General features: G+C 40.9%; 1 protein-coding gene across 4 annotated transcripts in view; it reads right to left on the bottom strand.

Moving 5' to 3' along the window:
* Nucleotides 1-22808, bottom strand: part of add3a (adducin 3 (gamma) a) — a 103619-nt gene extending 80811 nt beyond the window's left edge. Inside the window, exons 1-2 of one of the 4 annotated variants that reach the window (XM_034598656.1) lie at nucleotides 22646-22723; nucleotides 5282-5319 (exon numbers count right to left, since the gene is read on the bottom strand). The gene's annotated coding sequence lies outside the window, so the exon portion shown is untranslated. Of the gene's footprint in view, nucleotides 1-5281; nucleotides 5320-22645 lie in introns of all 4 variants that reach the window. The other 3 variants (XM_034598686.1, XM_034598695.1, XM_034598666.1) reach the window with 3 other exon arrangements.
* Nucleotides 22809-23786: the final 978 nt, after the last annotated feature.

The following is a 23786-nucleotide window of genomic DNA, read 5'->3' as shown; positions in this document are numbered from 1 at the left end:
TGTGGTCTTGTTTAATACAAAAGAATTTTCACAGTGACTTCAAGCACAATGCATAGAGCACGACTTTCCCCTTTAACCACAGTCCTTTTGTTACATCAATCCAACCACAGATTGTAATCTGGATGCAAACCCCGGGCTCTAGTGTGAAAATTGTGTTTTGCATCGACTCCCAAACCTTCCTGAAAACCACACAACCATTATCAAATGTAGCATTTTGTTCACGGAAAGAAAATCCTTATCCTGCCAGCGACTACAATGCCACCACAATGTAAACTAACTGGAAAAATAGTTAAATAGAAAATGAATGTCATTTTGAAGTGACATGTGTGTTTATACAGAGGCTGATCTGTGGGCAGCCGACGTGTGGTTTGCATTAGCAGTGAGATAAGAGCAACTGTGATGTCATCCAGATGAAAGGAGCAGAGACGGCAGACAGTGAGTCAGTGCCGAGTCAGTGCCGAGTCTACGATCACAGAGTCGATTAACTGCACCAAGTATCGAACATAGAGAAGCTGATGGCCGCCTGGGGGTTTGAAAAGCTGCGTTTTGACAGGGAGGAGACTGGTGGCAGGTCTGAGTCTCCAGACCAGCTGCAGAATCATCATAAAAAGAAATGGACCAGTCGGAAAACTTGTTCAGGTAAATTATGCAGGTTCTCAGAGGGTGGTGATATAAAAAGAGGATGGATTGATCATGTCAACATTTTAAAATCATTAAGATATTCTTCTATTGTTGTGTACAAGAATATAAAGAGCTGAACAAGAGACTATGAAGAAAATCTCTTTTGTAGTCTGCTGTTATTTCCTGCCAGACTGAGGTGGACAGTAAACACATTGCATTTAATTATAAACTGCCAGAATAACAAGCAGAATTTAGAAAATCCCCCTAAAATATGTGTCACTCCTTTTATTAACTTCAAAGTACAATTCTTCAGCCACTAGGGCTTTCTCGAGAAAATAAAATAAAATCTAGATTGATGACATCCTGAAGCAGCGTGGGATCATGGGAGTTTTTGTCTTCACCACCATTGCCATTGAAAATCTACCTGACGTGACTCAGGCGTAAATGATGTTGATGTCATGTATTTAAGTTTTATATAGGTTGCATAGCAAACGGAAATAAATAATATTGTTCCAATAAGAGTGACCAATAAAAAATAGAGTGGAAGGAAAAAACAGCCGAACCAGCCTGGCTAACTGGCGTCAGTGGGTTTTTCCTTCGAGAGCCGTCACTTGTTCCAGAGGTTCTAGTAGAGACGAGCACAGCAGCGGCTAAAGCGGATAAGATGCAATTAAAAGTCGACCAAAAGGAAATGTACTGTTACCTTTAATAAAACTGTGGAGTTTGAGCATTGTTGAAAACATTTGGGATGATGTAAGTACACAAGTCAACTAAATATGTTACATTGGTCTAGTATAGGTCTTTTTAAACATTCAAATCAAATTTTAAGTAAATTCTATAAAAACTCAATATAATGACATTTCAACAAGGTGCGTGACATCAGGACCAGGCTCCTTATAGCCTTGCTGGGCAAAGGAAATATAAAAGAGAAAGCAGGAGGAGAATAGACAATGAACAGTAATGGAAAGTAACAGTGAGCGGAGAATACAGAAGAAAGAAAGAAAAAAAAAAGAAAATGACCAATGGAAAGTTTTGACCTGAGCTTTCTGACTCCGGTAAATGGTTTTGCAGTCATATGTGCTTTATACCTCTGTTCTCCTCTTTTGTATTTCTGGCTACTTCTCAACTTTTCTTTCAGATCTCCTCATGCAGACACCATCAAAACCCTCAGGAACACCTACTCTACTTTCCTCCCTCGGCTTCTGTCTTTGTTATCTGGTTTCATGGACACACTTCATGAGATGCCAAGTGTTTCACTTTTTCACCCTCAACAACTCTCACCGACTTAAATCACATGAGACTGGTTTACAGGAATAGTTATCTTGCTGGACAGAAAGAGAAAGTAAAGTGACTTGTTATGTTTTGAGATTTTTAAAAACTATGTTGTTGTATTAGCAATATATGAAATGACTGTGTGATGGGAAGGAGTCACTTCTAGAGACAAACCTACAGAATGATCACCTGTTCCCCTCAGCTCTATAGAATAGATTTTTGCCTTTTGTGGCTCAAGTTTAGTGTTTGGTTCAGTCTCACCAGTTTTATTGGGAATGTGAGAATACAAATGTCTGAATCAATTGTTCTGGACAATTTTTTTTTTACTTTTCCTGCCAGGCCCCAAGTAAAATATCCAGAAAATGTCCAAGTGAGCCCATGTGAGAATACAGCTGGAAAATGTCTGGAAAATCACAGCAACAGAGAGGACTTATTGATTATGTTTCTAGCACATGACGTATGTGAAACTGAAAGAATATGAATATCTCAAGATGAAACCGAGCTACAATACACGTAGAAGACACAGACGAAGATGTCAACCTGTTTCCCAAATGTCCAGTACCACATTTTCCGGAGTTAATGTCCGAAAACAGCTTGTGTTTCAATATAACTATTAAATCTCCACACACATCAAAAGGCCTAATATGACTAATTCATTTCAATAGTGTGTATAAGTGCTGAACTCCTGCTACCAGCACAAACTAAATAACAGAAAGCACCATGAAACTCATTAAGGGATTTACATCAACAGCTGTTAATCCACTTTCTATTATGGTGTAATATATAAATGGAGCATTAGGAGCTTATCCAGATGTCTTTGCCGTCGTTTGCACTCTAAATGGCAAACACATCCAAACAAAGCTGACAGCTCAAGTGGGAATCCTGTGGCAGATTTTCAAACAAGCTTAGACTGAGTTTAAAAAAATCTAAACGTACCCTTTACGACAATTTTTGATTTACTACATACATAAACAATTACGATATACAATATCAAAAAACACAAAGTTCAAATTGTTGATCAGGGCAGATGTTGAGTGCATAAGAATAAATGGAGCCAATATTTAGGAGTTTTTGGTCCTCGATGACAGATGAAAAGACGCAGCTATTTATATGGTTAGGCCGTTGTGATATTAAAGGGATAGTTCACTGAAAAATGAAAATTCCCTCATTATCTACTCAACACTATAAAAAGTCCACCACCGGAATTAGCGATGCACCCCCCGAGCGTGCCCTTGGGCGAGAGTGTGTGCGGTTTTCCGGTGTGTCCATGAGAACGAGGAGGATATCAGAGGACATTTAGGCTTAATCCATGGTGTAAATGAAGCCGTTCCGAGCCGAATATGAATGTCGGGGCTTGCAGACACTTGGATGACACCAAACGAACAGTATGGAGGCATGTTATCTTTTTTTTCCATTTTTTATTACGTCTGAAGAAGGGGTCACCTTGGCTGCAACTCTGTTTACCCCTGATACTCCTAAAGTGTACACTTCAACCACCCCTCCATCGGCATAGTGGTGAGTAAATAATGAGTGAATTTCCATTTTTCAGTGAACTATCCCTTTAAAGACTAATTAAGTCAGAAATTCCTAATAATGCTGCAGCAGTTTCATTGTTCAACATACTGGTCTAGGTAGAAAGCACAATATTATCAACCAGCCAAAGCTGCAGTAATAAAGCAGCTAAACCTGGTTAATGTTCGAATGGTCCCATGCAGTGATGAAGAACCCAGATATGAGAACGACTGTCGCCCAGCTCAGACTGCAGCAGGACTCCGAGAGGTATTTGACACATTATGAGACACGTCAGCGAGCACAGCTGCAATGTTTCCCCTGCATGACCTCACGAGCTCTGGACCTGGGAGATTTGCCAAACTGGGACTGAGCGGATGAGAGAGATGCACTGAAAGTATCTGACTGAGAGCGAGGGAGAGTGGGAGGGAAAGATAAGACCTGGGAGAGGAGGCAGATAAAAAGTAACAGAGATGGAAAAGAGAGGATGGATCGACAGAGACGACCTCCCTCAATGTGCATTCTTGCCCCTTACAACACATTTCACGTTTCTAAAGATCCAAAGAAAAACACTGCAAAGATACTTTACTTGACATCTGAGTATGCATCCTACTGACGGATGAGAACTAAAATCAAACTCTAAAATGCACTTAAAGGAGAATAGAAAAGCTCAAAATGGTGTTGTGCCCTGCCGTCTGGAGACGTTCACTCTCTTCAAGATGTTTTTAGTGCTTTTTGGTTATGATGGTCATCAAGAAAGATGAAGAAGAAACAAGGTTCCACCAGGTATCTTTAAATGAGTTTTGGATTGTGAATATAAACAGAAGCAGAAAACTGACTTCTTACAATGTATATGCAAGGCAGACACTACAAACAGCAATCCAAGGAATCAAATGTATCTTGGAAATTAAATATCTGTACCATTTGTCAGACCTGTCACACAATATGTCTGTTGACCATAGAAATCAAGCTTAATTTGCAATTTACTTTGATATTTAAAAAGTAAAAAACTCCTTGACAGCTAAAAGTGAACATACTCACACGGCCGAGACACAAAATATAAAACACAACAAGAATAGACAGTCAAGCAGTGACGTATTAAAGAGGGGAAAAGAAAGAAGAAATCAGAACCACACCCTGAGAATTGGCAAACTCACAAATCCATGACTGTTACATAGAGCAGAAACTGCTGCAGCAAATTAGATTATCTCCGTTTAGTTTGTATAGGTTTTCAAAGTAATGTGCAAGAAAGAAGAGGAGATCCATTTATCAAAAAGAGGAAATAACGTCTGGCAGCTGTGGCCCGTTCAGCAAAAAGCTGTTCACATGCACCAGAGCTGGAACAATTGACTTAAAGCAAGGCTGAAAACAGTAATGTGTGACTACAAAGACTTGGAAGGTGTCGAAAGTGATAGTCCCAATTTTCTGGGTAGAAGAAAGGTGACTTGTGGTTGTTTTTTTCTCCATTAAAATGAATAGGAAAGTGGTCTCAGACCTTTCTACAGACGGACAAACAGATGGACATATAGATTGAGTGCTGTCACTCTGTCTTATAGAGTATAAAATACATATCATATATACAATACAGTAGAAAGTCTGGCCAGAGGCTGTTTGTAAGCGTAGCACTGACCATGTACATTTTGAGTCCTTGAAAAAAACCATAAGGAGTGTGGAGGTGGAGGCGATCGCTTGGCAGCCCAAAACTTTCCACTTCAGTCAACACTACATTGCAGATTTTTTTTCATTTTCATTCCCATCTACTATGAGTGTTACGGCATAAATAATACTCCAGACAGAAATATGCTACTGATGCAATGAGCAGGTGTTTCAAAAGCTTGAGCAAGAGCTGAAATGGTGCGTGTTGATGCAAAAGTCTTACCTCCCGAGGGACTGTTTGAGTTAATGATGTCTCGACAACTAGGACAAAAACAGACACAAACATGTTGTTACTTTCTGCATCCAAGTCTTCTTAGGCCTGCAGCAGCTAACCAGGACAGCTCTCTGCCATATTAAGTGTCTGAGGTGAAGAAATCTGTCACAATTAGAAGCACACATGAAGTTGGTTCAAATAATTTTTTTTAACCAATTGTGTGTTATTTGAAGTTCGTAATACCACAGTCGAAAGCACAAGTTAGGCAAAGTGAGTGAAGTCAAAAGCTGAAATCAAAGCTCCCAGAATAAAGTCTACTTTACATCCTGAAGGATGAAGTCTATTCATTATCCTTGAAGACGCTGTATGCTCTCTGTAATTCAACATATTTCACATACTGAAAAATCAAATCAAAAAGATGAGACTCAACTTTACACCTGTAATCTTTCTTTTTCAGCCTCAAAAGTAAACAACCACATAGATTGTTTTGGTATAACTGAGGCAGGCGTACCAGGCCTTCCACACAATGGTATAAATAATACAGCCACATAAAGCATACCAGCGACAATTGTGACAGTCATTCTTTAATCATGGTAATAATAAACATGCGTTTAATATCATGGAATGGTCACAACTTAATTAGTTATAGGACCAAAAACTATTTGGTAAAGAGCATGGTTTATTTTCAAGTACTTCCTTAACGTCAGAGGAACTTAGGGTTGTGGAATGGTCATGGACAAAGGAAACAAAATGGGAAATGAACAGCGTTCCATTCACCCCATCCTTCTGCAAATGGATTAATAGGTCACATGATTTACTACATCACCTGAATTCCGCCTTTACTCCCATCGTAATTACGAGTCCCTTGAGGTTGCTTCACAATAAAATGTAACCGTAACTGTGGGTCGTTATAAGATGACCTTTGGGGTCTGTTTCATTTACAGGATTAGGGTTAGGACAGGCTTTTTTTCAATGAGGTGCCTGACATGGATTTATGTTACTTTTACATCTTTTTTTGTGTACGCAGCCCAAATTACAAACCAGCTGCCCTATTTTGAGATACAGCAGACCTTGGAACTTACCAGCTTCCTTACAAAATGAAATGTTAAATGCCCGTCTACATTTGTTATGAACCAATTTTTCAGGGAGAAAACCTCAAGTGGTGCATGTGTTTTCATTATGATGTCCCTACGGTCCCCATAATACAGGAGCCTCTGCCATCTCTGGATGTGGTTCAATTACTACCTAGTACGTGTGTGTGTGTGTGTATTCGCACTGGTGAATTCTCTTGAGGCTTCTACGTGTGTGTTCTTGGTCACAGCGGTCTGCAGTTTCAACTACTGAGATTGAGCTGTGCCTCCGTACTGTACTAGTGGCTACACAGAGCAGCAGGCGATCTGCCCTTGACAGCCATAGATGTCATCTGCACAAACACCAACTGTGTCAACACCAGGGAGCACAGCTCACTGTAGGAGAACATGAGGGCTATTGATAGCATGTGATGTGTGTTATTGCTGAGGGTGCTACGCCTGCATTCCATTGTTATTGGCTACTGAGAATTTTGAGATTGGCCCAGAATAGCACGTCAAAATATTCCAAATTTACCTCTAAAACAATTATTGAACAATATGTTGAGAGAACAACCTCCGCAACCATGAACGTGAGGGTTCGGTTATGCCTTGTCAGAACCGGTTTGTAAGAGATGTCAACCTAGTCTGAAAATACCGGACTCGTTGGTTTGTAATTAGTAGAAAGGTAAAAAGCTGATATGTTACATAACAGCGGGTACAATTGGAAGCGTTCTGCCTCTTGGAGTTGTGCGAGAGGTTGTAGAACACCTGAATTGTGAAAAACCCCAGATACAGCCGTTGTGGAAACACGTTTCTGTCCGGGTTGACTGAATAAAAAGGAAATTAAATCTACCTGCTGAATCTGCCGGGAATGTTTTTTTAGTGGAGAAAGAGAAATGAATTTCCCTTCAGTTCTCTGGTGTGCGATGACAATGAGAATTGTGAGAAGCTTGTTGACAGAAAGTCTGCATTCTTTCACAGCTCAGACCTGTCTAGCCATATAAAAAGCAGTAAGAAGCCTGCAGATCACTCAGCTCATCTGTGAAGGCCTGGCAGAGAAATCCAGCGGTTAATTTTAGTGACAACATTCTACTCAAATCTCAGCTTTAGGTTTCTATCTCAGGAGTGTTGCCCATTTCCTACCGAGAGAACGGTCTTTCATTTTGAGAGCATTATGTCTTTACTTCACGTACAGATTTTGGAAATGCTTTCTCTCAAATCCTGGCCCTCTCTATCAAATAGCCCCTGCTCAGGTGAAAACTCACTCTGCCCCTACTGAAAACTGTTTCCACTCAGATACTGTTGCTGCACAAATGTCTGGTGCTTCAGGTCGAGTCTGTGTGATCGCGAAACCTCTTCTCTCCGATTTCTGCTTTTGCTCTAGGACTTCAGTGACATGATGTGTACTTTCTACACTTTTACCCTTTCATGTGGTAACTGTTAAACCAGCTTCAGTGGATCGCTTGAGTGCTACTGCTGCAGTCAGATCGTGGAATGAAGAAATGATGCCCTTTTAATGGAAGACTATACTTTTGAATAAAGAAAGGAAATAAACCCTATTTGAGAAAGGGTTTCTGGTTTCCTGTAACCATTACAGTATCAAAACTGTGCCTTGATCAAGTGTAAATGGAGCCTTGATTTTAGATGCGTTTCAACTTGTAGCTTGTGGCTGAGGATCAGGAGGTATTGGACGGTCCAATTATCAAATGGTTCGATGATTCAGTCCTTACCTCTCCCTGCCCTACAAGTCTCCTTGTACCGTGGATCACAGCATGTTTTAACTGGGACAAAGGTCTATGTCGAGTGCTAACTTTTTGTGTATTTAGAGTCATCATGTGAATTTTGGGCTGTTTGAAATGTCCCAACCCTCCACACATCTTGGGGTCAACCGGCATTATAAAGTAACATCAATCTCTAGTCAGTGAACTACTAAGAACCACAACCAGGGCAGTGTCATTAACCCAGTGATCATTTTTACTTTGAGCGAGATGCAGAGAGACAAGGAAAACCAGCACAGTTACATAACAACCCTTTTTGCTGACCGCTGCAGTGGCCTCGGTAAATTGACTCAGTGGATGTGACTTCTCCAGTCACATAACACGTCCCCCCTTAGCCTCATCACGTTAGCCTTGCCAGGGGAGGTGAGGTCACTTTCAATGAACAGGCAGCACCTCAAGGTCTTTGACTTTTGGCTTGATGTGTAACCTTATAAAACAAAAGCCCGAGGACAAAATAAGAGTTGACTATGCTTATTTTGCCACAGTTACAAAACAATCCCGACATTTCATTACTGTGATTCTATCAAACAGGTTAAGTGAGACAACGTGAGAGCTGCAGGGTCCAGTCCTGTCATTCTCCTATGGTGGGGTGTTTGGAGATTCACTTAACTCAGAGTTTTTAAGTGGATAATAGCTGGTCCTTTCAGTGCTGCTGAGCTGATTTGTGCCTTTGGAACTGAATTAGAAGAAGTCAGTTATTTGAGATGGCCGAGACACGGGGGAAGGCAGAGATAGGAAGGCCAAGTTAACATGAGAGGTCAAACTGTAAGCAGAGACCCAAAATAAATGAGTCGAGCCTGAAGAACACGCTGGCATGTGTTAGAATCTGTTTTACATCAGCGTCAGAGCAGATGGCAGACTGTGCTCATTGAGCTGGAAACATCTGCAGATGACATTTTGTAAAATGTTGGTCAGGTGTGAAAATTAACCTATTTATCCAAATAATCACACATGGAACCAGTAGCATCGCACTCACAGAAGTGACAGAACCCTGTGTTTAATATATGTTTAAATATTCCGCTTTTGCTTCAGTTTGATGTTAACAGAAAACTGATCTGGAGAAGACTTGATGCAAAATATTCTCTAATTTAATCAGTTTCAATTTGAAGAGATAATTTGTTTAGTATTCAATCATAATTATCTCTTCCTGAGTTGAGTTGTGGCATTTGAGTTTATTACAATGAACTGCGTGTCGTGTCAAATTCATTCAAACTTGATTTTTGGGGAAAGTGACAGCCCTAATCCCTTACACAAAAACAAAATTAGCAGTGTACACTTCATATTACAAACAATCTCATTTAACAAGGGGAATCCCACCCATTAAAACCCACACAAAGCCATTTACAGCACTACAACTTTTATCCAGATATTTTTCCACAGTGTAACCATTGGGTGTCCTGTTTAACAGCTTAGGAGCATTTGTGCTGTGTATGTGAACTTGTGGTGATATGTTCGCAAACGTGAATCAAAAGCAAAAACTGTAAATATAGAAACCTCTAATGATAAAGAAACTCATCAGACACCAATAGTCTCCTCCTAAATTCATTCTTCTTAAAATGATCACACATTTCTACACTAGATTTTGGTGGTAGGGGAATATCCTGGCCGCATACGCACTCACAAACCCCCGCACACACACACACAGACCCTTTCCCTCTCCAGACCAGATGTGATAATCCTATTTGATTGATTAAGTGGAAAACAACAGTTTGTAGAGAAACAGTGACACATAGGCTGCAGAGAAACACTGGGATTTGTGGGGAGAAAGATGACACTGCAATCAAAGAGTCACAAGTTAGACTTCGGTAAGTCCTAATGTTGTGTTGGAATAAATCTTGTGGAGAGTGGGTCTGGACAACATCCATCGAGCCATCCAACCCTTAGCTGCACTGCATAATCTTTGAGGGTCACAGGGGCTGGAGCCAGTCCCAGCTGAGACAGTGCGAGAGGCAGGGTACACCCGTGACAGGTCGCGAAAGCGATCTCCGTCCACACAAGTGTTTTACCTCTGTATCAGAACTAAACTCCATACTAACACACCTGAAAACGCATATCATGAATATACACTGCGTTTGCATGCCACAGTACTTTCTCTGCCTGACCTCCTGGTATAAAGTCTGTAGAAATCCAGGAGAATTAAATTTGTGAACACAGCAGAAGATCCCCTGCTGGATTCACCACAAGTAAGTGGGGGGCTTGATGACGCTTCTAACACACAAAAGACGCAAAAAGAAAAAGAAGACAAATATCCCTCTATGCTTACATTCAAATTTAGAGTTACCAATCAACCTAACCTGCAGGTCTGCAGGACTTGGGGAGAACAAGTAAACTCCAAACAGAAAGGCCAAACCCTTTTGTAAGAGTTTACAGCTTTATTTGATCACCTATTTATAGACATTCATAACACAAGACAAGCACTCAACAGTCAAGAAAGATATTAATTGTTCTTTTGAGATGACTCACTTTCCCTCAGGTTGATCTGTGTTCATTTCTGGCAGCACGCCGCTCTGTAGAAAGCCTTTCTGAACATATCAACCGACAGCTGAATTAACAGGGCCGCTGAAGGATGAGTTCAGGCAGAGTACATGACATAACTAGCCTAGATAAAACACTCACTTTTGTTTTCATTACTAATAACAACTTTAAAAATGTGATACACTATTAATCCCAACAGGCACACTCCTCTTTGGGGAGGTTATCGGTCAGGCTGAGCCGTACAGCAGCGTCTCTGGAGCTGTGGAGCTGAGTCAGAGTCTTGTGAAGACACAAGGTGTTTAACAATGGGATATTAGCCAAATACTGTAGTATTTGGCAAAATCCAACTATGCTGCCAAAATGGTTGGAAAGAAAAATATAATATCTACTACATACACAACTATTCCAACTATGACACTTTTTAATCTTTCTCATTAAAATTCCCTGAATTAAGATATGTCAGAGAAAAAGAGAAAGTAAGATAATACTTATACTGTTTGAATGGATTTTGGTCAATCCAAACAACTGAAAAAGGCTAACGTGAGACTAATGTTTCTTTAAATGTGGACCATTGTTTTCCAACCCACAAACTGGCAGGTCTGACCAGCATTTGGTGCTTATGGCAAAGTTTCTCTCTGAGAATACAGTTTAAATTCAATCTCGGGAATCATAAAGTATGAATGAGGAGAATTGCTTGCTGACAAATCACAGTTAACGATTCTCATGTATCTTTTAAAGAAATAATAAGTAACTATCATGTAAATCTGTGGCTAGAATAACCAGGCATATCTGCACACACACATACACTTAGCTTGTCATTTCTTCCAAAGCATTAGGTTGGACTATTTTTCCCTAAAACCGACATCATCCCTAAAAGTTTAACCAAACATGAACCATATTTAAACCTAACAATCACAACCACTATTGTAACTGCAGCACGGAACCTAACCTTTGCCAAGCAATAACATAGCATTAACCTTGTCAAAAAATATGACCTTACTCAATTTATGGGATAGTTAGTTAGAAAGTGATTGATGATAATCAATTTCAGATGAGCTTCATATACAGAAGACACGATCGTTGTATCAGTCTTCTCATGAGAAAAGCCCAATTCATGCTTCTGCTTCCCTACGCAGAGCCCTATGCCGTACCCTGACGTGCACCTCCCCAAAAATGTAACAACGCGTCGCGGTGACCAGACCGCAAGAGCTGTGATTGGTCTGATTGGTAGAATTCCATTTCTGACAGACTCGCCACCATTTTTGAATTGAGTCGAAGGAACGAACACGGACAACGTCTTTTGTTTCTTGGTTGTATTTCCTTAAGAAAAAGTAATTGCTCTTAAACATCTATCAGCGTCCAACACGTTGCGCTTAGTAGCGATCGCCATTGTTCTGAAGTAAACAGAGATGCCAGAGAATTTGTAAATAGGCGAACCAGAAACCAGAAGAAACTCAACACCATCATAGAAACTCTTCGGCAGTGTAATTGCTGCGCAACTCACACACACCTACACACAACCGTGAATGCTCGGCCCTGTGCGTAGGCTACGTGCATATCTACGGCGTAGCTTCGACACAGAAGCATTAATTGGGTTTAACCCTCAGAGAGAAAATAAATAAGTGTATTTTCTTAAACTTCTAACAATCCCTTTCAAGATAACAACCCCCCCCCCCGACACACACACACACACGCCTGTGAAGCTCACATGTAGTTGTGATTTCCCTTTGTGGGCTGGTTGGGAAATCCTTCAGTCCACATATTTATCACTATAATGTAAGTCTATTAATCGAGAGCTACACTTTTGCTCTGCCAATGAAAATAGTTATAAGATGTTCAAAATCAATGAAAAAGAGATAGCTGCATGTGAAGAGATAGGTTATAAAGTGATACCACAAATAGGGGTGGGCAATCTGATGAGTTTCAAGACGTCCACAATCTAACTTTCAAGCAAGACCAAAGAGAGTGTGTTATTTTCTCCTCTTGTTGTCATGTCCCAAACCAATGACATCATCTTTAGGACACGCCATCGCACGCCCTTTCCCAACAAGATGACTGACATCACTTGTCCGAGTCGTAAACAATTGTTCTTGAAGCACCGCATTGTGTCATTGGCGCATAAAGGCCACAGAAACATGCTCAGTTGCCATATCACATGACCTTGTGCTACATGCTGTGTTTGTCTAACTTCCCACTCAGAGTGAATCAGTGACCGTCCTGGAGGGACAGAACAACAGATGGGGTTCTATCCAGTGATTTCCTCTGCTGAGTTAAAGGAAATACGGCCGTCCCATACTTCCCATCCTGCGACATGAGTCCGAGACGTGTGGCACGACACTACACACACATCTGACACGGTATCTCTCCCTGGCTCCGACCAGATACATCCTCAGTGGAAACTCAGTGAGTGCCTGCATGTAGGCGTCCATTCAAGAGGGGGAACTGATAAGGTGGAGAGTGTATTTGTCTTGAGAATCTATTTATTGGCTTGAAGGAAAAACTAAATGTCCATTTAATGAAGTATAGAAGCAGCTAATGTCAGAGGTTTAGTATGGGAACATGAGTTATAAAATGATATGTCCCTCTCTGAAATGTATAAGAAATGGGAAACCCCCACTGTGACTAAAATTCAGTTGAAGTGAATGAACTCACGTCTGTCAAATCAGCCTGATATTCACACTCACATCTACCTTTTACCCACATCTACCCAGAATAACTTATTTTGACTCAGTATAAATAAACCATCATCACATCAGATCTTTCTCCCTCTATGCCTCAAGACTTACATAAGACCTTGTGACCCTAACCCTAAAGCTATGACGAATCAAATGAGCTGATTGGTAGAATAAGTTTGGATTTCTCACAGGACTCAAATATTTTAGGGTGAGGCTTTCCTTTAAAGGCGGGGTTGTTTTGCCGTGTGACAGTAATAGATATTCCTCATATCATACAGGTTTACTCTGGTGCCTTCTTGTATGCATCGTGTGCTGAGTGGTATTTCTGGATGCATAGATGAGAGGTCATATTTGTAACTCAATAACAGCATAAAAGGACAACAAGACTATTTCAGATCCAGCAGGACGAAGACGTAAACAAACTGGGGATTAGCTTGATGTTGGCCCAGTGGCTCTAATGTCCCCACACACATAGCTCCCTCTCCCCCACCATTTACCCATGTACTGTAGCTTTAAATACATCCTGTTACCATGACCAGTCACCATGCTAAAAACACACACACACACACACACACACACACGTTATAGACACGTAACACACGACTGACTGAAAAGTGATCGCTGGGAAGCACAAGATCAAAAACACCACAGTCCAATCTACTCCAATTGTCGCTGATGTAAACAGCTGCACTGGTTTATGAAAAGACATTCAGCATTATATCACATCTTGTCATATCCTTCCACACCATATATCTAAGTAAAGCTTGGTCAATCAATATGAAACCATAACTCAGAACAAGAAATAACCACCAAAACACAATCACACACAGCAGTGCTGACTCAGCGTTTTATCTGAGCCGAATCGAGGAGGAGAGTGGATGTTTACTTCACAAGTTGACCCAGTTAGAGACGAGACAACAGAGGAGCACAGCACAGTACATTCCCACATTAACACCAGGACACAGTCAGCGAGCCTCAGGGCGGCCAACTGTGATTTGTTAGTGGGTGTGTGATGTGACAATGCCACGGCGTGTCTTTGTGTGTGTGTGTGTGTGTGTGTGTGTGTGTGTGTGTGTGTGTGTGTGTGTGTGTGTGTGTCCACAAACAGGAACCGAGGCATGGGTGTGCCTGTTAAAACAGTGGCAGATGATGTGGTAGATGCAAGTGTTTGGTCAGTGAGGCAATAAAGTGCGTTTCCTGGGGACACAAGGCCAACAATAGCTCATATATGCACATATACACAAACACACACACATTTTCATTTACTGGATTCAATTGTAAGTTACACTTGATCACTGTGTAAGTAAAATTGTATGTGTATGCAAGTAGAATTGCAACGATGAGTCCGTCAAAATAAAATGAATCTGCTCCTATTATTTTCAAAGTATTGTTTTAAAGCAAATATGCCAAACCTTTCATGATTCCAAGTTTTTAAATGAGACAATTTTTCTTGGTTTTACATTGTAGTAAATTAAAGATATTTGGGATTTGAACTCTTTCTCAAACAAAATGAGACATTTAATCACATCATCTTGCTTCTGGTCGGTATTCTACACTTCTAATTTCATTTTCTGATGTTTTACAAACCTAATAATTGAAAATGATCATTAGTTAGAGACCTAAATCTAAGTAGACTTGATATTTTGATGATAATGTTTCATCCTCTCCAGTACATCCACAACACTCTGTCATAGAGCAGGACAATAAACCTTATCTATTGAATTATAGACAGTGTGAATCTAATCTACAATTACTCACGGTTAAATGACTGCTGCCACCATATGAAAGGTGAGTTAATAAAGGAAATGCATCCACGGATGTGGAATAATGTGACAATTAATATTACTGAGGTCAAATCGTCATACATTTGTGTCTTATTATTCAGACCTTTTTTCTATACTACACATTCAGTGACCTCAAACACCTCAGTAGGTATTTGATATACAAACAATAAAACATCTACATTCAAATACAGAAGTTAAAACTGTTGCAAAATGAGAGAAATGCCAAAATAACCCCGCTGGTGGTTGACCTACCAAGAAAGTAATCGGTGCAAAACGTTGGTTCTTCCACATTTAATTGTCATCACCCAGAATGCTTTTCACTAGCCCAGTACGGCCACCATCATGTTGTGTCCATAGTTGGTGAAGTCAAACTCCAGTGTGTGCGTCTCCCTTTAGAAAACGCACAACGCAAACCAGCATGAAGATTACACAGAAGGTCGGTTACAGACTGATGTATATCTTTCTAAACAATAACAAAACAAAGGTTGCCCTCAGTGAAAGTCACTCAGAGGGAACAAAGCTCAGCGTCAGAGCTGAATGTCACAGCAGGATTCAGAGCCCAACCGTGAGGTTTAATGTGTTTGTGTGTGCATGTACGGAAGAGTTACGTTTTTAAGTAGGACTTTTATAGCAGGGTGATAAAACAGCAGAGCAATAGTGAGGAAAGGAGAGAATGTATTCAGCTGCGGTGCCCACGAGAGCTCGAGCACTCATGCACGTACTGCGCACACGCACACACACACACACACACACACCTCCATGAATTCAGAGGACATTGCATTGCCTTACATTAATTTCCTAGAGACTTAGAGTAAGAGTGCATAAAAGTAACTTTGCTCCAACTACAGATTAAACTGTGCGGAAATTTTATATCACAATTATTATCACTGTTATCTGTATTCTCACAAGATTGTTAAAATGCGTTGAAAATGTGCTGAAACACAAACTAAGGCAAGTTTGCTAAGTTTGATATTTAAGTCATATTTATAATCATCAAAAATAATAACCATATAACACCTTATCAAACATTGAAGAATGAAGGCTTTGGCTTGCTAAAGCTTTGATTTTGAAAAATGAAAACCCATATTGCTGGTTTATATAAACACAACCGTAAACATGTAAATCATATGTACTTACTAGCAGTTGCTAGATGGGGAATGAAACCGGTAACTGTTTCATCTCTAACCTTAAAACACGTCTTCTCCTTCTGGGGACTTGCTTTTTGCATTTGATTTTACAAATCCCCATAATGTGACGGCCTAAACAGATTTAGGTCCCCACAACATGAGTAATACCTGGACCACACGCACACGCGCACACACACACACACACACTATAAACTTTCCATCACGTTCAGGAATAGTGGCAGTGTGTCCTTTGCAGATCCCCAAACAGCAAGGGGATCAACACTTATAATAAAGGAATCCATAGAATCTGCTCACATGGCCACACACACACACACACACACACACACACACACACACACACACACACACACACACACACACACACACACACACACACACACACACACACACACACACACACACACACACACACACACCTATAATTGAACCATACATGAACACACTGTTCAAGAAAAATGATTCACACACACTGACTAATGAATACAATCCCCAATGGTATTTGCACTTTGACAGGGAATATTCAAAATGACAGTCTGTTAATTGAACAGATGAGGTGACCTGGAAGATTTCTAATATAATCTCCATATTAATGCAGACCCTCGGGGCAGAGTGTCGGGAAGCCCCCTCTCCCTCCTCCTTCATTCACAAACAGTGGCTGCACACTCGCTCTCATGACTGGCAAGCAGCCCAGGCAGAAGAGCATTCCAAATCAGTGCCATTCTCCGGTCACAATGGCAGCATTTCATCAGTCAGTCAACAGTAAGATCCACAATTAACTTTGATGACTGAACAGGGATTTAAAGCTTCATGTATCTAGTGCATTTAGGATCTAACTATCTAATGTTAAAAGACGAGATCATTTGTCGTCTCACATGACAGAATTTCCATATCAACTTCATAAACTCGAACCGATTCTGTCTCATCATTCATGAACGCTCCACAAGATTAAAAGGTCTAATTGTCTGGTGGAGTCGACGTTCCCCTGCGCTGAACTTTCATGATCTCTAACGTTTAACTCTCAGAGCGACACTTTAATAAGGTGACGACCGCGGGGATCAAAAGAGCCGCTGTCTGCCTCAAAAGCTCATTTGGCCCAAAACTTGGCACCTCTCCTCCTCCCATGGTCAGAGGCTGACCCCGTTGCCATGGTTACACCACTCTTAATATCTATGCAAACGCCGTCTCGCTGCATGGGGAAGACCCACTGCTGGACGGGGCTGATGCTGCGCCAGGGACTGCCCCCTCATGCACAAACACAGAAAGGCCTGTGTAAACACAAACATGTTATGAGCTCAAACAGACACACATGCACATATCAACACACATGCAAAGTGATGGCATATGGACACACATATGGATGGCTGGACAGTCAGCTGTGCTTCATGTGGGGCCGGATGCTTTCAGTAATACATCCACCCACAAGTGTATTATAAAGTTATTCTAACCCCACCCCGCTGGGGCGTCTGGCTCTGACAAGCAAACAACTGTGGAATCTAAACACTCAGCCCACACATGTATCACATCCAACAGCAGCATGACTGTGGATGCACAATAGACACTTCAGTTTCATCTGACTCCATCAGTCAGAGCATACAAAAATGAAACGCTGAAGTTGGAGATCAGCCGCACAGCTCAATGGCACGTCGTCAGAATGTGGAGGTAAACCCGAACTGGATAGAGCCAAACAAACAGAGCACATAAATTTAAATAGGAGGAACCATGTAAAAGTTAAAATCTTAATTCGGTGCTTGGTGTTGAGTTCAAACTTGGTCAATTGTAATCTGCACTGTTGTCCTGATCAGGCCGTTATTACAGTGTTGAACCTTTAACAGAACGGTCATTCAAAAATCAAGGAAGCTACTGTAGCTAATTTGCCATGTAATTGTGCGGTGTATTTCAATTTGAACTCCTCTGTTGGAGAATAAAACTTATATAATAGAATTTTTTTTTAAAAGGTTAAGGACTGGAGTTGATGATGCATAAACTCTAAAAAGACATTGCTCCATTACCACCCCTGCTAACAAGCGTGTTACCCGACAGCTACAAAGCAGTTAAGAAACTTAACAGAGAGCTTTAAGTTATTGAAATGATGTACAATACCTAAAAGATCCCTACACTACCAGAAGGAGTAAAAAGCTCAGTTCAAAAAAATTAACTGAAGCTCATAAGATGGACGACACATCTCCACTTCCAGCCCAAATATCCCTGATACCAACCAGAGTCAGTCTAGTAGCGCAAGCCACCAGGGGGTGATCAAGACATTTTAGCTTCACTTTTAGGGAGCCGTCATGTTGCCCATCTTTTATATACCTTTCATGATTGGGACTGACTAACACCAGCATGATCCCGTCTGGGTAGCATTTTGGCAAAAAAGCCAGCTAGCCCTTTGAGACTCTACATCAACAAGCTACCACAACTAAATATTTATACAGCACAGTGATTCATTTTGCCGCAATGTGTGACCATGCCTTAGCTCCTAGCAAATTGCCTTAACTTTGCCATCAGATACCTAGACCTCAAGTCTATAGTCAGAAAGCTTTTTTTCTTTTTTCAGCTCAATGGGCGTATCAAAAAACAGGAGCAGGATTTTATTTCATTTGCTTCTGTTTCACTACCTGGAAAAACATCCAACTTGAATCGTTTGTCTTTCTAATTTCCTCAAGGCAAACTTGAATTTCAAGATTACTTTTAAGTTGACATTTTGAGAGACATGCTTACTTGGTTTCTCGTCCCGAGTTAAATGAGAAGATTGATGTCACACTCCTCTCTGTAAATGTGAAGCTACAGAAAGCAGCCAGCTAGTTTGACCGGCCTGACTTTCGACAAGGGTAATAAAATCTAAATTCTGGCAGTGGCTTCAGGCATGAGAGTGGAATTAGTCTTCTGATCATTCTCAACTCTCAATAGGAGAGCCAGTGTCCAACTGGATCATATAGTTGCATAATAGCACGGTAAATAAAATGTTTATCCTGTTATGTTTTTCATCTGGTGTCGTTGGGTGTAACAGACATGTACACACAAGCTGATGAGTACGGTCCTGTTCAACTCAACAGGCCCTCGGTCCTGTCTGACCAAACCCAGAGCTACATGCTGAAGCACACTAAATAAATGACAGATGAGGCCAAAGCCCAGAGAGAGACGAGAAAATCCAGCATAATAAAATCAAGCCTGGTTGCGCGCAAACACACACGTCCTCCTCTAACAAAGGGAAAACATTGGAATCCAAGGCTCAATCAATCTGCCGTGTGCAGGGAGAGTGGAGCCACATGTTTTTGATAAGTCCTCTAGCAGAGCAGGGTGAGGTAATGATGAAGTCATCTCTGTCCTCTGGACAGGTTCAACTTCACTGGGCTGTGTGTTGAATGGCTTCAGGCTCACCAACACACACACACACACACACACACACACACACACACACACACACACACACACACACACACACACACACACACACACACACACACACACACACACACACACACACACACACACACACACACACACACACTTCAATATGCGTTTTGTGTGCTATGCAATAAAAAGTTATTGTAAGAAACATCTTACTTTACTTTTTGTATCAAGACCAGAAATTAAGGAGCTACAAGTTGTGAGCTGCCTTTAACTCACTTGCAACAGAAGAAGCTTCTCTATCATTACAAAAAAAAAAGTTCCTCAAATGTTGTTAAGAACCTTCCCAGGCAATCACGTCCTACTATGGACACGCCTCATTAACAGTCCATGCAGACAGAACCACTCAACGGGTCACTGCATCTCCGTTATGAGACCGTCAATCTATTCCCTGACCATAAAGGACAATGTACTTCCTGTGTCTTGGCACCCATCTTAATATTGACTGGGCTCAATCGTGCCTTGGGTCGTAATTATGAAACCATTCGTTAGGGGAGAGAAAATAGAAGAGAGAGAACTGCTCGGAGAGACAGACTGAGTTGAAACAACAGATTAGCATCTGCTCAGCCCTATATCTAAATGTTATTCTGTGAGCCATGTAAAGGTCAAAACTATAAGCCTATTACAAATGCAATATAGTCATGGAGTATACATTCAGCTTGGATGGCCACAGGATTCTGATGTACATGTTGTTCTAAATAAATACAAATATCCAAGTAACACAAATAACCCCACAGTGTATATGTTAATCTGCCCGTCCCAGGGGCAGACACCCAGGGAACCAAGCACAGCTCCACTAAGTCTGCTTACAGTGTTCATTTGGGGTCTTTTCATACATGTTTGGATTGTTAAAGGTATTTTTTCAGTTTTACTGGCTCTGTCAGAAATTGACTGCTCCTCTGTGTCTCTATCGTTCACACTGCACACTGCCAACCAAATTGAGCCAAACTGGGTTCCCCACCATCTCCTCCAGCTCTCCATATATCGTCTAAATTTACAAATTCTGTTGTGTTTGTAAGTGTGTGTGTAAGTGTGTGTGTGTGTGTGTGCGCGCGCGCGCTCTGTTACCTTTCCCTCAAGTTCCAGGACTATCATACAGAAGCTACGCAATTTTTAAATAGTAATCAACCGCTTACAGTGATTAATTTCGGCCCTGGACAAATATGATCAATATAAGCCATTTCCACTGTACTAGAATTTTGTCAGGAGGCGACATAATTCGTGCAAATGTTGAGCATTCTGGTGTCAAATGACATCACGAATCAAGTATCGCCCGGAGTATCGCCCGGACTACTGACGAGGCGTTTCAGGAACTTCAGGAGCAGTGTTTTCTGTGGCTGAGAGGAGCTGCTTATTACTGCAGATGTTAGACATTTGCAGACCTTTTACTTACACAAAAACCTTATATTGCACACGAGAGGATATAAACTGAAAAAGGCAAGGCAGGGCACAGAGCACAAGCTTTTTAAGGGCAATCCAAAGGGCCTGTCATGTGCATTTTCAAGCTCTACTACAATGTCTACCAGAGTTCTGACCTGCAGAACCTGAAGGAAAGAAAAGAAAAAAAGGGAACATTTCAGAGACTGGCAGGAAGTGAGAAGTGTAACGCAGCTGTAGTCCATTTAACAGTAAAGTTTTATTCAGGACAGAGCTATTTACACACACTGTTGCATGTGAACCACCACTGAGGAAGAATCACTGCAACTGAATAAACCAGCTAACAACACTTAAACCAGTTATTAGCAGGGGAAGGAGTCATTCAGCAAAAAGAATGGAAATGTAGTTTCGCTCCAGCTTTCCTCCTTGATCTAGCTCAAGCTTTACTGCAGAGTGAAGTTATTATAATCCCAGTGATTATATTAACTGCTGCTTACTTCACTGTTTTATGTTGACATCCACGTGTAAGCAGCATCAGCTTACACTCCACAATACAAATAATTAAAATCACTTATTATATATATAATTTGTCACTTGGACACTTTTGCCAAAGAAAGAATTAACCTGCATCGCAACCTGCATTTTCAGGCTATAGTACATAAAAGATAAACCCTCAACTAAAATCCTTTTCTATCATTTTCAACTCATGTTTTTAAAAGCCTCTTTGGGTTAGACCTGGAGATCTTCTATAAAATTATGAATCACATTAAATTGTGTGAGAAACTCCATGAGTAAAACAACACAATAAAGTCAAACACATTAATCACCTTACTAAAACTGTGTGCTTTTTCTCCACAGGTCATGAGATCAGCACTAAAACCTGCAGCAATACATACACAGAAAAAAAATGTATTTTGAATTTACTACATATTATTATGTCAAGCAGTTGCACAAAGTAAAATCTAAATCAAGATATATATGCTTTAGGCTTTGTGTTCATATTTTTTAAGTTAACTGTATTAATCCTTTTTCCAGTAACTTGCACAACCCATTGTGGGAATAATAAAGGATTATCTTATCTTATCTTATTTGTAGGGTTCAGTGACACATTAAAAATCAGTTAAATAAGACAGATTGAGAATCCATTTCATTCAGAGTAGCCAGAATATGTGACCAATGTGATCAGCTGCTGCACCTGCTCTACAATAAGTGAACTTGAACTTTGACCTCCTGCAAAGAGAACTAACCCCTATAGCATATTAAAGAGAAAAAAACAATATATATATATAATTAAAACAAAATGAATGAAAGTAAATATGCTGCTGTAGCCTACACCTACAGTACTATTTAAGTTGTAAATGACCCAATATGATTAAATATGAGAGCAACAGTGTTTGTCTGATATGTTTGTTGTCCACATGTCGTTACTAACTGTCGTTATCAGGACATCTTAGTGAAATCCCATCAGTTTGGATGTGTGGCAGAGTTTCTGGTCACATGGCCACAACACGTCTCATCACATTTACCGCGTGAAGCACGGGAGAGCCCGTCCTCTGCAGACCATGCTGCGCAACGACCTCAGGGCAACACACCGACGAGATGTGTCTGTGGAACAACAACAACCACAGGCTGTGACATATAAAGACAAAGATAGATACCTGGAGTGAGGATGATCCGAGTGAGCCGCTGAATGGCCTGCAGACACACAGGTGTCCCCGGACCTTGTCTGTCCCTCTGAACTCAATGGTTCCGGTGTGTCCGGACACTTTCGCTGATGCACACACGCTGCTGATGGTGCTCACTCGCCCCCTGCAGGCTGGCTCAGCAGCGCACATGCTGTGTAGATCTACTAGGGAGGGGGAGACTGGCTCACAATGTGGCAGGAAATGCGATCCCGCTCACTGAAACTAGAGGCTCACCATTTTGCAAATCCCTCGCTGCTTCAAGCTGAGCACACGTGACTCAGGCTGGTTGCACGTGATGTGTTTTATTTATGATTGTCCTAATTCTGAGAGAAGGACTACACATGATCCACCGGGTTCACCTCACATAGCTCATAGTATGTTTCACAGTACAGGTTTTACATCTAACAATCAACATGCAGCCTACATGTAGAATAAAGTACTTTATTCAACATGCAGCCTACATGTAGAATAAAGTACTTTACGTGGCTCGTGCCTGCAAGGTGTCCTTTATATTATTCACAAAACAATGGACACAAGAATATCAAAAAGAGATGTTACGTCCAAACAGGCCACAACCTAAGTAGTACAGGTCACTGCTTAGTATAATCTATAGGTGGTTTATTGTCATGGCAAGTGTAACACGCTACTGTAGATTTGTGCACAGACATAATCGGTTCAGGCTCAGTGTAAGGGTAGTATGTATAGAAATGTCAAATATGACTTGTGCATATGTGCTGCTCTGCCTCCATCTGGTGCCCCTAAAGGTGCTTGTGTAATATGCGTCATATCCACACCATCCCTCCACAAGCTTAAAGGTGCAGCGGCCCTTTAATGATGCTTATTGCTTTAATTGTGTTGTGCAAAATGTTTATCTTCATTGAATAATTTTATTCTGGCAATTTCCTTGTTCTTCTGTCTAAACTGGAACTGTGTTAAGATGTGTGTATCAGGTTTTACAGAAATACATTTGGGGCTTGGGCTTTAGTGTACTTGATCGAAAATACAGTCTGTATGAAAAGCATTCATTATTAATACTGAATAATAGGACGTAGTACTGTACAGTGCTCGTCTGGAATGAACAGGGCAAAAGAGTGAAAACAAAGTCAACTACAAG

This window comes from Hippoglossus hippoglossus, chromosome 1, assembly GCF_009819705.1.
Source record: "Hippoglossus hippoglossus isolate fHipHip1 chromosome 1, fHipHip1.pri, whole genome shotgun sequence".
In the NCBI taxonomy this organism is placed as follows: domain Eukaryota; kingdom Metazoa; phylum Chordata; class Actinopteri; order Pleuronectiformes; family Pleuronectidae; genus Hippoglossus; species Hippoglossus hippoglossus.
This window is presented reverse-complemented; position numbering and strand designations above follow the sequence as displayed.